This window comes from Pleurodeles waltl, chromosome 10 (genome assembly GCF_031143425.1).
Source record: "Pleurodeles waltl isolate 20211129_DDA chromosome 10, aPleWal1.hap1.20221129, whole genome shotgun sequence".
NCBI classification, from domain to species: domain Eukaryota; kingdom Metazoa; phylum Chordata; class Amphibia; order Caudata; family Salamandridae; genus Pleurodeles; species Pleurodeles waltl.
In genome coordinates this window covers 995,810,904-995,827,832 of record NC_090449.1, presented here as the reverse complement: position 1 = coordinate 995,827,832, position 16,929 = coordinate 995,810,904, and positions in this window count along the sequence as shown.

Sequence of the window (16,929 nt, the reverse complement as noted above, 5' to 3'; positions counted from 1 at the left end):
AGTGTCCACCGTCGTACAGGTTGCTGTTCTGTTTGCCAGAAGGGGTGACACCAGTCCCCCAGCCAGAGGCTCCGTGCCCTGTGCTGACTTCCCCTTAGCCTTGTGTCCCTTCCCCACCTTGGATTTCGCTGCTGGGCCCTTGGCACTGTCCCCTTTTGACTTGGAGGAGACCTTGCTGGGTGGTTGGTGCGGCTTTTCCCTACGGCATGTGGGCCCCTTCTTCACCTTGGCAGATGGGCTGATCCTTGGCCTCGGTAGGTGGCACACTGGCAGCCCTGGTGGGTGCCTCCTGCGATGTTACAGGACTTGTTGGCACCACAGTGCTGGAGGATTTGGTTGCTGAGGTCCTGGGCTGGGACCTGGACATCCTGTCCCTAGGGGAAGGATGGGGGGAGGTGTAGGGAAGAGGTCAATGTTAGTCAGGAAAGGTTTTTTAGACACACTGGGACAGGAAGATGGAGTGGGTTTGGGAGTAGAGGAAAAGGTAGTGGTTGTAGGAGGTGTACGTCTGCTGAATTTGGGTGAAGGTGTATGGGCCGGAGGCTGTTGTGAGGTGGATGGCTGTTGAGTGGGTGTGTGCCTGCATTTGGGTAATTTGAGAGGAGGGCTCACAGACACACTTGGAGAGGACACAGGATGTATGCCTGGTAGTGCGGGTGGTGAGTACATGTGAGCGGTGTGTGGTGATGGGTGTCCTCGTGATGGAGGTAATGGCTGAGGATGTAGTGCATGCTGGTGTGAGTGGAGACGAGACAGGGAGGGAGGAGGAGGATGTGGAGGAGGGGGACACAGTGGAGGCAGTGGATGTTGGTGTGTCTGCATGGGTCTGGTGCTTGTGTGAGTGCCTGTGGGATGTGTGGTGCTTATGTTTGCCATGTTCACTCTTGTGTGTTGATGAGTGTGCATGCTGATCTGATGGTGTGCTTGGGATAGGCTGAGGTAGAGGGGATTGGTTCTGGGTAGTGGAAGTTGGAGGGTGTAGGCTGCCACGCCAGAATGAATGCCCTCCAGGTATGCATTTGTTTGCTGCAAATGCTTCTCAACACCCTGGATGGCATTCAAAATGGTTGATTGCCCAACAGTGAGGGATCTCAGGAGGTCAATAGCCTCCTCACTGAGGGCAGCAGGACTGACTGGGACAGGGCCTGAGGGGCCTGGGGTGAAGGAGATGCCCACCCTCATGGGTGAGCGGGCACGGAAAACTCGATGAGGGGCTGCTGGGAGGGCAGTGCTGGTAGGGAGGGTGGTGGCTGTACCTGTTGTTGTGGTGGGCATAGAGGTGCCCACCACCGCAAGGGAGCTCCAATCAGAGGAGGAGTCGCTGTTGTCTGCTTCTGTCCCCGTCGTGGAGCTCCTCTTGCCCTCCGTCCCACTGGTGTCTTCAGACTCCGTAAATTCACCCTCCTGGGCCATGTGGGTTGCAGCTCCCTCCGTCTCTGGTGCCAATGCTCCATTGCCAGATGATGCTAATGCACACAAGGACAGGGCGACAAAACAAAAAGGGGGGGAACGACAGAAGAGACACATGGCCAATGCCTGCAACACCACTACCGTTGGCGTACACAACACACAGGGAGGAGCCCTATGAACTAGCCCATGCACTAACAGTGCAGGGGAAAAGCACATGCCCATGGTGGACTCTTCCTAGACACATTTGATGCAAAGCTGGAGCCCACAGGAGCCTGACTAGGTGTAGAGGGCCACTACCACTTTTGGGGTTGGATTGGCACTGGGCCTGCACAACAATGGATCTACCTTGGCGCATGTGCCCTGGCCTAGAGGAACCTACAACCCACTTCCCCCACACAGAAACCTCATAAGGCACACAGAGTCAACTGAATGAGACTGTACTCACCCCCTTGTGGCTGCTGTGATGCCCTCAAGCGCCCATCCAACCCAGGATATGACACCGCCAGGATCCAGTACATCAGGGGGGTCATGGTGCGACGGGCACCCCTTCCACGTTGGGAGGCCATCCCCAGCTAGGCCTCTGCCATCTTCTAGCTCCAGCTGCGAACGTCCTCCCATCTTTTGCGGCAGTGGGTACTCCGTCTATGGTAGACCCCCAGAGTCCGCACTTCCTTGGCGATGGCACTCCAAATCCCCTTCTTCTGGTGGGCGCTGACCTAGAAGAATAGTGAAGTAAGATTGAATGTTACTCCCCGTCCGGTTCTTCTTACTCATTGCCCACAAACCTCCCAGCCTGGCCCAGAAAAACATAGACTCACCATCCTCACATGCTGGCCTGTGCCCCCCGTCTCTTCCATCCACAACACTCCATAAATTCATGTGCCATCCACCATGCACACAGTTTACTCACCTGTTTGTCTGGAGGACCGTAGAGTGACGTGTACTGTGGGAAGACCCCATCCACCAGTTTCTCCAGCTCCTCCACAGTGAAGGCAGGGGCCCTTTCCCCAGGCACTGTAGCCATTGTCGCTTCCAGACTCAGGTCACAGCAGCACTTGCAGTGTAGGCCCTCTCCTGTTGAAGGTCAGGTATCAAGTGAGTGAACAGATAGAAAATGGCGGTCATGTCCATGGCGGTGCGTACCGTCACTGCCGGCGTACTTCGTCAGTGGCTCCTGGAACCCATAGGTTCCAGGAACCCAATTCAGCATAGATAACCAATGCTGAGTTGCGCTGTGGTCTTCGACCACCTACCGTGACGCTGCACAACGCCAGCGCAGTTACCTCATTTCGTCTTGTCCCTCCTTACAGGTCAGGCAGCCGCCATTTCAGGGGGCCACATGGCAGGCCAACTAACTGCGTCACAGCACTTTTGGCCAGGAATACGGACAGACAAAGCCACACACCGATTATATCATGATTGTGCTAAACAGCCTTGTGAAACCTAAGTGGTGTATGACCCTCTGCTCATCCTTCTCCTCCATAGGGCACGTCCGCTGGGGCAGGTGATGAGAATGCGTCATCCTCCGGTAGACAGATCCCTGGTGGACCTGTCGACAATGGAAGACAGACACATCATTATCACCTACAGACTTGATTGTGCCACAATCCAGGAACTGTGAGCCCAGTTGGAGCCAGACCTGATGTCAGCTATCCGCCACCCCACAGGAATCCCCCCTCTAGTGCAGGTCCTGTCAGTACTCCATTTCCTGGCCAGTGGTTCCTTCCAAACAACAGTGGCCATCGCATCAGGGATGTCACAGCCAATGTTCTCTAACGTGTTGTCCAGAGTGTTGTCTGCCTTGCTGAAACACATGCACAGCTACATCGTGTTCCCTCAGGTGGAGGATTTGCCCACAGTGAAAGGTGACTTCTATGCCCTGGGACATATCCCCAACACCATTGGTGCCATTGATGGGACACATGTGGCATTTGTCTCCCCGCAGGAATGAATAGGTGTACAGAAACCTTAAAAGCTACGATTCTATGAATGTGCAGATGGTGTGTTTAGCAGACCAGTACATCTCCCATGTGAATGCCAAGTATCCTGGCTCAGTGCATGACGCTTACATTTTGAGGAATATCAGCATCCCTTAAGTGGTGGAGCAACTCCAAAGGCATCGGGTGTGGCTAATAGGTGAGCCCAAGGTCCCAATACAGTTGACATAGGTGTCTGGGTATGGGAGAGTCCCTAAGGGAGGATGTCCAACAGTTGTCCCTCAATATTTGCAAGTGACTCTGGTTACCCCAACCTGTCATGGCTACTGACCCCAGTGCGGAATCCCAGGACAAGGGCAGAGGAACGCTACAATGAGGCACATGGGAGAACTAGGAGGATAATAGAGCACACCTTTGGCCTCCTGAAGGCCAGATTTCGGTGCCTCCATCTGACAGGTGGCTCCCTGTACTACTCACCGAAGAAGGTGTGCCAGATAATCGTGGCATGCTGTATGTTGCACAACCTGGCTTTGCAATGCCAGGTGCCTTTTCTGCAGGAGGATGGCCCTGATGCTGGTCTTGTGGCAGCTGTGGAGCCTGTGGACAGTGAAGAAGAGGAGGCAGAAGAAGAAGATATAGATAAACTGAAACAACATCATCATGCAATACTTCCAGTGAGACACAGGTAAGAGGATGGCACTGTTTCTCACATATCATACTACTGTAGGACATTACATAAATCTGCCCTTTTACCTCTGTGTATGGACCCTGACATGTCACTTTGCCTTTCCATTTCACAGATCTGGGTCCCACTTTGTGCCCTCTGCTATGTTTGCTGCTGCCCAACAACTGTGTAACATTGGTATGTGAACATGAACATTGACATTGCTATATTTCTGAGAGGTTGCAATTACACATTTGTGAAAGTACAGACTGACTCCAGATTGATTTGTGATTCAAGAGTGTTTATTTCTGTGCAAATAAGTGGATGGGGGTGTGCAATGGGCTGGGGTGATGGTGGAGGAATGTCCATTGGTGGAGTCCAGTCTCTTCGTCTCACATGTGCATTGTCCAAGGGGGCATAGGAAGTGGAGTAATGGAAGTTCAAAGTTGTCAGGGTGACAAAGTGGGACAAATGGGTCACAATCAGGAGAGTGTTTTTTCCTAGCGGGGGTCTTGGCAATGTTCTCCTTCTTGTTCCTGGATCTCAGGGACCGTTTGAGGGGTGGTTTTCTTTCTGCAGGGGGTGGGGTGCTGGTGGCCTGTTGGTCCTGTGGCGGGACCTCCTGTCCACTATCGCCGGCGGACGTGGAGGGCTGTTCATTCTTCAGGCTATTGTCAGGGGCCCGTTTGTGTGCCACTGTGTCCCTCATGGTGTTGGCCAGGTCTGCCAGACCCCTGCAGTGGTGACCAGGGTGGTGTTGATGGGCTTCAAGTCCTCCCTGATCCCCAGGCAGTGTTCCTCCTGCAGCCTCTGGGTCTCCTGAAACTTAGCCAGTACTGTGCCCATGGTCTCCTGGGAATGATGGTATGATCCCATGATGTTGGAGAGTGCCTTGTGGAGAGTGGGTTCCCCCTGTCACACAGCAGTCCTCCCAGTTTCCCTGTTGTCCTGTGCCTCTGTCCCCTGAACCGTGTGCCCACTGCCACTGACCCCAGGTCCCTGATTGTCTTGGGTTGGTGGGTTTGCCTGGGTTCCCTGTAGTGGTGGACACGCTGCTGATTGACGTGTCCTGGGGACAGAGGGATGGGCCCGCTGGGTTGGTGCTGTGGTGGTGTTTCCTGAGGGGGGAGGCTCTGTGTTGGTTTGTGACAGTGGCAGGGGAACCCACTGTCCAGAGGTCCCTGATGGGCCGGGCTGGTCATCTTGATCCAGGCGTGCGGAGCTGCTGTCATCACTGTGGTCCTCTTCTGTCGGGGACTGGAAATGTCTGGCACCTCCTGTCCCGTGACGTTGGGCATGTGTCCTGTTGGGGTGTAAAGGCATAGTTATTGTATCTGTGTGTGCCATCTTGTGCAATGGGTGAGTTGCCCTCTACTCCTGTGCTTGCATTATTGTGTTTGCCCTTGTGTGATTAGTGATTTTTGGGGTCTGGGTGGATATCTGTACTGGACATGCTTTGACGATGGGGGTCTATGCATAGGTGTTGCATGCAGGGCTTGGTATTGGGATGGGTGGGTTGTGATGATGGGGCATATGTGAGGTGTTGGGGTGATGGGGGTGAGGGTGAGGGTGGTGGTATGTGATGGCATGCAGGTGGGGTGGGGGACGTAGTAGTAAAGATATGACTTACCAGAGTCCAGTCCTACTCCTGCGAGGCCCTCAGGATGCAGTATTGCCAAGACTTGCTCCTCCCATGTTGTTAGTTGTGGGGGAGGAGGTGGGGGTCCACCGCCAGTCCTCTGTACTACTACCTGGTGTCTGGATACCACGGAACGCACCTTCACCCGTAGGTCTTTCTACCTCTTCCTGATGTCATCCTGTGTTCTTGAATGTTGCCCCACTGCGTTGACCCTGTCGTTGATTCTCCGCCATAGCTCCATCTTCCTAGCAATGGAGGTGTGCTGCACCTGTGATCCGAAAAGGTGTGACTCTACCTGGATGATTTCCTCCACCATGGCCCTGAGCTCCTCCTCAGAAAACCTGGGGTATCTATGAGGTGCCATGATGTGGTGTGGGTAATGAGTGAGGTGATGTTTGTTGTGCTGTGTGATGAGTTGTGTTGGGGTGTGTTGTTTGAGGTGCGTGGATGTTGTATGAGTGATGGTGTTGTGTGCTTGTGGATGCTGGTGGTGTGTTTGCTATTCTCTCTCTCTGCTTCTTCACAAAAATGTCGATGTAAGGGGTTGTGGGTAATGTGGGTGTGTGTTTTATAGTGTTGTCAGTATGTGGGTGTGGAGTGTGTATGTGTATCAGGTGTGTGTATTTAGAATTGTCCAATGTGGTTGTGTTTTGAAAGTGTGTGTGTATTTTGAGCGGGGCGGTGTGTACCGCCAATGGTTAACTACGGTTGAAAGACCGCCGTGTTGATTTGAGGGTCGTGATAGTGTGGGTGTACTCTTGTTGGCGTGACGGTGTGGGTTTTGCTATCGCCAGTTTATCACTGACCTTTGGTGTGGCGGACTTGTGAGGTGTCTGTATTGTGGCGGATTACGAGATGTGGGTCGTAATACCTGTAGTGGATTTCTGCCACGGTATGTTGGCGGCCTTCAGCACGGCGGTAAGCAGGATTTACCGCCAGGGTTAAATGTGGGCCACTGTCATTTACAACGCCCATAACTCTAATTCTTTCAAATGAGGGACCTATTGCATTGCAAATGATTGTTTCTATTGTTTCTATTAAATTGTCTGCCATTCAATGCTCATGCGGGCACATGGATGGGAGAGGTCTAACTGAGATCTGATGGTTCTTAATCTAAGTGTCAATCCCTCAGTGGTGAAATGTGATTACTATTTTAGCTGGTGATGTGTGGGCTAGTCATTGATTTTGTCAACTCATGTTCCCACAATGCATGGTAGGGTTCAAGTGTGCACAGAAGCAGATCAGGCTTAGTACTGGAGGATGAGGTCCCACACTTTGTCAAAGGTTGATTAGTAATCATTTTATTTATGTATTGCTTACCGGTAGGAAGCCATTAAAACATTTTGTGAGAAAAATTGTTCCTGTTGGGTCCCTGTCAGTTTAAAAAAAGCAGAGGATACATATTTTGGTAGTCGCGAGTGCAGTCGAAAACAACCCTCTTAGCTGGGGGGTGATCTCAGGGTATGGAGGCATATCATGTTGGAGAACTGTTGAACTTGCTAAGACCCCATAGACGGGGTCCTGAATTCCATATTTCTCTAGGCATCTTTCCAATATGGCTACAGACTCTGGCAGTCCCACACTATATGGACTATATAGCTGTATGCTTGACGGCAGCTCCAGCACCCCAAAGAGGTGGAGATTTTTGCTTGTGTTAACTGATGTGGGGACCAGTGCAACCTGTATAGGATTTTGAAGTATCCTTGCTTTTGCCTGACTACTTAGGATGTTTTTCATGTCATGTTAGTAACTCTAATCTTCATCAGAGTAGGATAGGTGTAGATGTTGTGACCACCAGTCTTATAGTGAGGTTTTAAGTTGGTGAGAGTATATGACTTCAGTTAAGTTGTTATATTACCCTGGGACCACCCCAGTTTCTCCAGGTTTGCAAATAGGCCCTTAGCGGAGATTGCATCAGGGAAATAAGCTGTGTCCTAGCACTGTAGAGAAAAAATTTAACAATTTACAGTATCTCCAGAATTGCTTAGGAGTCAGTGCAAACTGCAGCGAAGATCAGGAATTTGTCACTAGATAGTGTTTGGTCAATTGTGGGCGGCTGATCACAGATTTGCATCAAACAGTTTAACGCTGGCTAACGCCATTCCAACGCACCAGCCGGGTGCCTTATTTATGGAATGACGCTAGCCGGCGCTGCAGCCTGGTTAGCGTCAAAATAAATGACTCTTACAGGGAAGCAGAGGCATAGGGAAGAATGGGGGTTGTGCATCAAAGAATGGTGCAAGTCAGGTTAGAGTCAAAAATATTGACTCAAACCTGACTTGCGTCATTTTATGACGCACAACCCCCATGGAAATGACTCTTGTCTTAGCAAATGGCATGTAGGTGGGCCCAAGTTGGGCCCACCTATGCCACTTTAAAAAATAAAAAAAAGAATTACCTCTACTTACCGTAGATGGGTCCCCCATCCATGGATGTCCTCCAGGGGTGGACGAGGGTGGCAGGGGTTGTCTCTGGGGGCAGGGAAGGGCCCCTGTGGACTGCTCCCATGGTCGGAGACCATGGTAATGAGTCCACAGGTCCCTTAAGGCCTGCCCTGACACAGGCGTTAAAAAATGACTCTAAACATGTTTAGAGTCATTTTTTAAGGCCCTCCTCCTCCGGTGCGCCATTTTTGCACTGGAGTATAAATAAGGCGCAAAGGCCTTGGAGTCATTTTTTGCCCTGGAACACTTACCTGGTATCTCATTAACTCAAGGTAGGTTTCCACTGTAGACGGGTCTAGCGCCAAAGTATAAATATGAAGTTAAGTTTGCGCCAGATTTGCGTAAAAAAAATGATGCAAATCCGGCGCAAACAGAGTATAAATATGCCCCTAAATTTCTTTTAGCCACTGCCAGTCCCAGTGATAACCATAATTTGCCATACCTCAAAGGTGGCTTTTCTCTCCAAATGCCCAGCATGCAACCCTTAACTGTAAGTGGGGTTGAAAAACCTGTAACTTCCTGCATTACCTCTCCAGGGGCATTCCAGAAGGGTAGTATTTGAGGACAGTCCAAAAGCACATGCAAAAACGTCCGGACTTCCCCGCACCACTTTAGGCTATTTGTGTTAAGATATTTTCCTACAGCACACAACACAGTTCTGGAGTAGAAAGAATGATGCAGCAGACGTGATTGGACCAACCTAAAACTGCCTTTGATGGTGATCTCCCTGTGGGGGTCTCAATGCCTCTTCCAACTCCCCCTCTTCGAATTCCCCAATATCTGTCTACCATTTATCTTTTAAAGACTGCAGAGTATCAGGAACATTATTGTTTAGTTTTTTGTATATAAGGGAAATCACTTTGGTGCTGAGTGAGCTAGGGTGTTTGGAATTTGAGGGTATTCATAACAATTGGTCACTGCTAGGTGAAACTGATCGGCCATTTCCACCATGGTCTTGGGTACATCCCAATGGCATATATCTCCCAAGTTAGTAATGTGTATCAGCTTCCATTTGTCAAAAACTTGTAGTTTGCCCACTTCTGACAGTATGTCACTAGATCAGAGAGGAGTCATGTCTGTATGTTGATTTTTCCAGCCTAGAATGCAGTTGCCGCCCTTGTCTCTTTTCTTGTCTTAACTATCAAGGAGTACACTTGGCTTCTTAACACAGTCTTAAATGCTTCCCATAGATTGGCAGTTGGACTTACTGATCCCTCATTCTCTTTAACATAGTCATCTGTTGTCTGTCTTATAGCCACTATGATTTTCTCGTCCTTTAAGTACCATGGGTTAAATGATCTGTGGCCTGTATTCATACTGGAGTCCCTTCTCAACTCAAGCCATACTGGTGAATGGTCGGCTACACCTCTGCTATTCTGGCTAAGTGGCTATTGTGTGTGAAAATGTAATCTAAGCATGAGGCGCTGTAGTGTGTCCCAGAGAGGAATGTATAGTGCATCTCCTTCAGGAGGCAGAGGCACCAGGTATCCACTATGTCTAAGGCTTCCAAGAATGTCCCCGGCATGGTTTGTGTCTGGGATAGAGGGATGTGAGTCTCAGATATGACTGCATTGTAGTCTCCCCCCATAAGTAATATTCCTGTAGGTAATTGCAGACGCAGTGTTCCCAGATGGAGGAAGGTAATCTGTTGATGGCGAGGTGGGATATAGACTGACCCATCATAGATGACCAGGCCATCCTAGATTCCTAACTGTACAACGTATTTCCCTTGCAGCTCTCTACATGTTGATTCTGGTGTAAAGGGTATCGTGTTTTTAACTAGGATGCCCACCCCTTGTGAATATGAGGTGTACCTCGTATGTACCATCAATATATATTCATTTCTGGATAATGCCCTGCAGGTGTTTCTCAACAGGTGAGTTTCTTGTAGCATTATAACATCTGGGTTTTGCCTCTTTATTTATTGTATAACTATACCTCTCTTATTTCTATCAGCTTATGTCCTAGGCTGTTGACGAACCAGGACATTACTCTAAGGGTACGTGTAGTACATGTAGGAGACTGGGTGTCAGTTAAAGCATGTGATGTCGTAGACAATTCTAGTTTAGTACATTTCACTCCTTTCACGGTGGCTATCAGGCACAAAATGACCTGCCAAAAGAACATACAACCTACCTCCCAAAACAAAATCTCCCCTCCCTGCCATCCTGCATAATGACCTTCAAACTGGCCACCCTCCCCCCCTCGCAGAGTGCCTGTCCCCTCATAACTGGTTGAGTTAACGTTTAACTGGGGTGAAGTAGCTACAGTCTTAAGAAGCACCCGGCATGTGCTGCTCCTTCTTGAGAGAATGATGTTTAACAGAACCCCTTTAATCTGTGTCTTACATCCTTTCTTGATGTTGTGTCTCAAGGACCTTGGGTGTCTGTCCACTCTTCATTGTCAGGTGCGTCAAGGATAGAGCTGGTCAGTGGTGTCTGGCTTCTGTTCTGGGCACTGGCAACTCTGATCTCTTGATGTCTGTTTTTACTGGATGTAGGGCACCATCCCTCAAGCCATTTCCAAGAGTCCTCCAATGACAGGAAGTGCCACATTTTCCCTTCAGCAATACCTTTAAGCTTGGATGGGAAAAGCATCATGAATTTTAATTCCCTTGCTCTGAGCTCTCTTTTGATGTCTATAAACCCCCAGCGCTGTTGCAGGACCTGAAGGATGATGTCCGGGTAGAGGCTCATGGTAGCATTCTCGATCTGTAGAGCTAGTGATTTGCAGGCAGCTTTTAGGATAACATCTTGAGCTCTATAATGAACCATTTGGGCAATAATTGTTCTTGGTGGGGCTCCCAGTTTTGGGGGTCAGGTCTGTGTTCTGTGAGCCCGTTCCACTGAAAAGAATATGGAAAGGCCCCTAGGTTTTAGGATATCTAGAATGACATTTTCAATTAATAGATTGACACTGGGACCTTCAGTTCTTTCTGGGACCCCGACGAGACATAGGTTGTTTCTTTGTGAGCATCCTTCCATGTCTTCGAGCTTGGCGAAGATTAAATCTCTGTCTTTCTGTAAGCAGTCTACCTGTTGTTACAAAAAGGCTGTGGAGTCCTTGTCCTCCTCGACCATTGCCTACGTGTTCTTGACTTTTGTATCTAAGTTTATTTACAGCAGTCTGGAGTAGCACAAGCTCTACCACAAGGAGTCACTCTTGATCTGCAATGTGTCCTTAATCCCTTGTATTGAAGCCATTATGTTAGTGAGTGTGAGTTGTGAGGCTGGTGCAAGCCATTTCTTGTGGAACGACCTTCGGCACTCACAGAGGAGCTGTCAGCACTACATATGTGTCCATTTTGTTAGTTTGGGACAGCTTTCCTGATTTGCTCTCCACCATGTTGAGGTGTGCTTGTCACAGGTCTGGCCCTCAGGCGCTATTCACCTGCCAAGGGGAGGGGACAGGTAGACCATATGTTGTGGAAGAGCTTCCCAGGATAGACTGTCTCTCACCTTGTGGCCTGTTGGTTTCACACTGTGTACGTTTCTGTAGTCGTGGACATAGTCAAATGTGCTCCTCTCCTATATTGTGACCTCTCCCAGGAGGCCCAAGTTCACCCAGGCTCTTGGGGCCATTCATCCCAAAGCCAGTTCAGAGCGGGCTGCACAGCTCAGCAAGGCCCAGTGTCATGGTGAAGTGTGCATCCTTTAAGGTTCCTGGGCACCAGCGGATGTGGTAGTGCTGGAACCAGGAGTCATCCCCCTGCCCCCACCTCATTTTTTAAGGCTGGTTGTCCCCCAGGGACTGATCCTAAGGTGCTGGTTGGCCTGATGGGGATATGGGACTAAAGACTTCGTCCACGCTCCACTTCCACCACCTGCGGTGTTAAGTGAAATGCCTCCTGGGAGCAGGACCCCTGACACCTGGGTTTCAGGGGTGAACGATTAGGGCCTCTCCTTCACTGCTGCCAGTGCCTCCAGGCTGCTCACTAGGGCACCTCTCCTGCCAGGCCCACAGAGTGCCGCACAACTCGTCAGCCCTTCTGAGTGCTCTGGCAGTCATTTCTTTGATTCTGGGGCCAGAGGGCCGTCAGCTGCTCCAGGGCTGTGACATGTGTCATAGGCCTCGGCCGCGCCCTCTCCCACCAGAGCTGCTCCTTGCCAGACCCTGCAGGCAGGTCCGGGTCTCTCCATTGGGAGGAATAGCCCAAGGCAATGCCCTGCACCCCTGCACCCTCCTCTCACCGCAGTCCTGGTCAAGCCCCGCAGCACATCTTTCAGGTCTCCTGTAGTCAGCACCTGCATTCCCTCCCTCGTGGCTCAGCGCTCGCAGGCCTGAACACCTTTTCAAGCCTTGTGGTCGACTCTGCCCAGCCGGTTTGTTCTCAAGAGTAGGCACACCATTTTTATGTATTCTATTGAAGATCTTTTGGGGCTGGAGTTGCACGGATTGGTAACAGATGGATAGGGTCAGCAGTACTGGCCCAGGGAGCTTACTTATTTAGTATCCTCCATGTTGGGCTGCCCTCAAAACTATATATTGAGCTCAGCTGACAGTGTATACAACAGTGGAGTTTATGGAGTCAACTATGGAGTACTGAGAGGATTGCAAACAGTTAAAAAAGAGAAGCATGTCATACCAATATGTGGCAGTGAAGTTAGTAAACTGGTTAGAGTGACAATGGTATGCAAGGAGAGAAATGGTGATGGTATTGAAGAGTCAAGTAACTTCTCTGAAAGACTGGGTAAGATTCTGTATTATAAATGAAAGCCTGGAGATATTCCTAAGGGTGATATTCTAAGGGGGTTACAAGATTGTCGACTGTCACTGAATAATGCATCATGTGACCAAGGAAGCAGCATGTAGTACATCTCTGGGTGATTCGGGATAGGTATGGTGTGGGAGGGATCAGTACGGTGAGGGAATAACCTAGTGCTGGGGAGGCAGTCTGTTTCACTCATAAAAAAAATGTCCCTCATAATATAGTTCCCAATCAGGGTGTGAAGCTTATACAACTTACTTCATTTCAGATTAAAAAAACATGTTCAGTGTTTGCCAACACCTATTCTACAGGCAGAACGTAGCCAGGGCAGACAATACATTGTTCAAAATTATGAAGTGGACTTCATAGGTGATATGGATTTATTTCTCGTCTTTGGTGTCCCGGCTTTAGGCTAGTGTTTAGGGCCAGCAAACTAGTTTCTCATGCCGTCTTCCAGAAGATCCCTTTCTATATTTGGAGAATAGTCTGATGTTTTCTCACTCTTTCTCACAACTAACTGTGAGGGTCCGGGGGCTGAGCTATGTCCATTTTCCAATGTGGCAAGGGAGTTAACGAAAGATGAAAGTTTGACCCGGGTCCTTAAATTCCTTGGTGAGGGCTTCTATTGTGATCAACATTCTTGCTAGCTCTAACAATAGATAGAGAATGTCAAGGGTTAGGAAGCATTACTTTTTAGTAATTGTTTCTTGCAAGTAGTCTTGATTCACAAAAAAATCATGGCCCTTGAAAAGGGGTTGTTTTTGTTATGTGGCTAGTTTGATGACTTTCCATGCATGCAGTTGTTGCAGGAAGCATACTATAATTTGTTTGTCTTAATCTAATTTTGTGTGCTGCTGGAACTCTAGAGTGGGTTAGAAGTCTAATTTGGTAAGGGTCAGTATGAAATCGGTCTGGAAGGCCATTATGTTGTCCTCCTCCATTCCCAGCAGATTGTCGCAGGACAGTCACCCATGCCTTATTCATGAGCAAGACCGACTACGACAACGCCCTCTATGTCAGCACCTCAACCAGGAACATCAAAAAACTTCAACTCATCCAGAACGCTGCCCCCAGACTCATTGAGGACTCCTTCACTGAGAGCACATCTTCCAACACCTGAGGACCCTTCACTGGCTACCAGTCGAGAAGCTTCAAGCTTTTCACCCACACGTACAAGGCCATACACAATGCAGGACCAGCCAACCTGGACCACTGCAACTCCTTACACACCCCCACCAGATCCCTCTGCTCCACCCAGATGGCCCTGGTCACCGTCTCTTGCATCTGCAAAACCACCGCCGGAGGACGATCTTTTACTGACACTGCAGAGAAGAGCTGGAACAACTTCCCCCTGTACCTCAAAGAAAAGCCCGTCGCTCACCATCTTCAGGAAGAACCTCAAGATGTGGCTCTTCAGATGAGGCCCAACTCCTCTCCCTCACGGGTGAGTAGCCGCGCTTTACAAATACTGATTGATTGATTGATTGAGTCTCAGTATATACCCCGATAAGCATAAGTTGTTGCACCTGTTTCTCTCTTCTAACTTGGTCTGATTTGCTTGTGTGAGCCAGTGGTCTTCCTTCCAATCCATAGGCACAGTCACTTTCTAATGCATTTCTTACAAGTGATCTTCTATTGGAGTAAGTTCTGAGTTGAAAGTTGTAACAACTGTCTGCATGGAAATCTTCTCTTGGGGTACTTTGGAGGTGTTTGCCACAACCGAGGACAATGATGTTTTAAGGGCTGATAATTCTTTAAATATTGTTTCTAGGACAGAGTGTGCACTGTGGCAGCTTGAACTTTTAAACCTCTCTGTGACATACTGGTGACTGTCTCTGTGAGCTGACAGGCAGGTTTTGACATGTGTGTAGCACAGAAGCGGAGAATCTTGCTTTGAGCTTGGCAAGGACATGGTATCTGTGCTCAAGTATGGGGTTCCCTACTAGTTCCTAGAGGGTCACGCTTAAGCACAGTTAACCCCTAATCAGGGAACAGGAGATATTTCTCTTTTGGACAGAGTGCCGGAGCTGGTACTTGAGACTAGTGTCCCCTTTTGCACTGTTGCCCACAAAGGAACACTGGGAAAGCCTCCTGAAGTATGAGTCTGTGAGTGCACCCAGGCTTATCTGTTTAGTTATAGTAACTAATAAGGAGACACACACTTAAGGTCAATGAAACTTTTGACTCGTTTAAGATGATCATACTCTAGGTAGCACATAAAATAACCATCGATTTAACAATACAAATCATTAGAGAGTCAGTAAGACTGCACCATGACCCATTTGGCCACAACTAACCACACCTTTTGATATTGGTTAAAATGTTTATTTCCCTATATTAATAATGATAAGATCACGTAAATTTGTCTCAAAACCATGTGCTAAAAATATAAAAACAACACAGGCTGTCCAAAAGGCCTAAAGAATCTTAACTTTGTCAGAGCTACAACAACTATGATTTCAATAGCGATAGTACAGATCAATAGTGATAATAAATGAGCAAGGGAAATAATATACAATTGATAAGCAAATTAATGTTCTCAGTTCGTTGTCAAAGCATATGAATTAGAGGAAAACACCTCACTAACCTTAGATTAGCATTGGCATGTTGGGCTTCATGCAAATGTTTTAGTAACACGAATTTAGAAAACATCTAGCTATGCCTCAAAACCAACAGTTGGTATCTGGGAAACAAAAGACAAAACAACAATAAACAACTTTCATATTAACTATCCTTAGGGATCAGCAAACAGCATAAACTTCATCAGGAGGACATCAGCATCAGGACAGAGGGGATTTTGGGAAAAGGGGGGACAGTTCAGAAATTGGCACTCTAAGTTCTCCAGACCGTCAGGTTAATTATCTAAGGCAGGCAGCCAGCGCCATGGGCTCTAAGCACTGTGAGCTAAAGTAAGCACCAGCAGTATTGCATGAGCATGAGAAAATAACTCAAGATAATAAAGTACCAGAATGTCAGTAGACTGGCTGGCAAGAGTCAAAGTGACCTGTAAATCAGTAAAGAAGTGGCTCTGCACATCGGAAAAGAAAGAATGACAAAGGCAATAATGGCAGAGGCTATCGCAATGACAATAGCCCCCCACTCCAAGTGCAGGATGGTTAAGACAAAACTGTCCCATATTTTCCATTGGTCAGAAACATCTTGCAACAAAAATTGTCCAATTACAGATTTACGACATATCAGAAAAATATGTTAAACAGACATCCATACATCAATGATTGGTTCTTCTCTCTTTGCGTACATTCAGTCGATACAATAAGAATCAACTTGTGGAACCTTCCGTTCATTATAACAGAGTTCATTGTTCTTCTCCATTCCCAAATACACTTCGAATCAACAGTTACAGTGATGTAGAAACATTCTTGGGTTATACAACATTTGCTCGAAAGCAATAAATTTTATTAATACAAACCCTAAATAAGTTTGAGATTCAGACAAAGAACTTGTTATACAGTGGACATGAGATCCTTCTATTAACATAACAACTTACAGTGCTTCGGCAGATACTCAATTTAACCATGACCTTGTTAAAACTTGAGGCCTTTTCAGTTAGCTTAAGCAAAGTTCATAATATTTAGCTGCAAGTATGACAGAGTAATGCATGTTCAAGCATATACAAACTCTTAATTCCTATTAATACATTATTAGTTAACAACCTCATACACGATAGTGGACAATCAAGTAGGCACATTATGACTTACACGTTATTTTTCTGTGCTAATTAGGAATATATGTAAAAATTATTAACGTTAATTTCATCGCTCACAATCCCTCCTCTGATGACTATATATGTCATAACACCTATATTTCAAATAAAATTATTTATTTTGCTACACAATTATTTTCTAAGATTTTGTCTCTCACACATTTTTATTTATTCTTTTTCCTGTTGAATTTTCCCTAAATCATTTTTCCATTCTGATTTCTACCCTCCTCTTATTCTTTTTCAATCTATTCATTTAAATCACATTATACAATTTATGTATTCCCCAAATTCCAATAAGACGAATCAGAATAATCAAAATCCCTTGTATGGTTTTATTAAGATTCCTTTCCCCAGGATGCCAAGCCAATTCCCCACAGAAAAAAATTGTTTGCCAGCTTTTTCC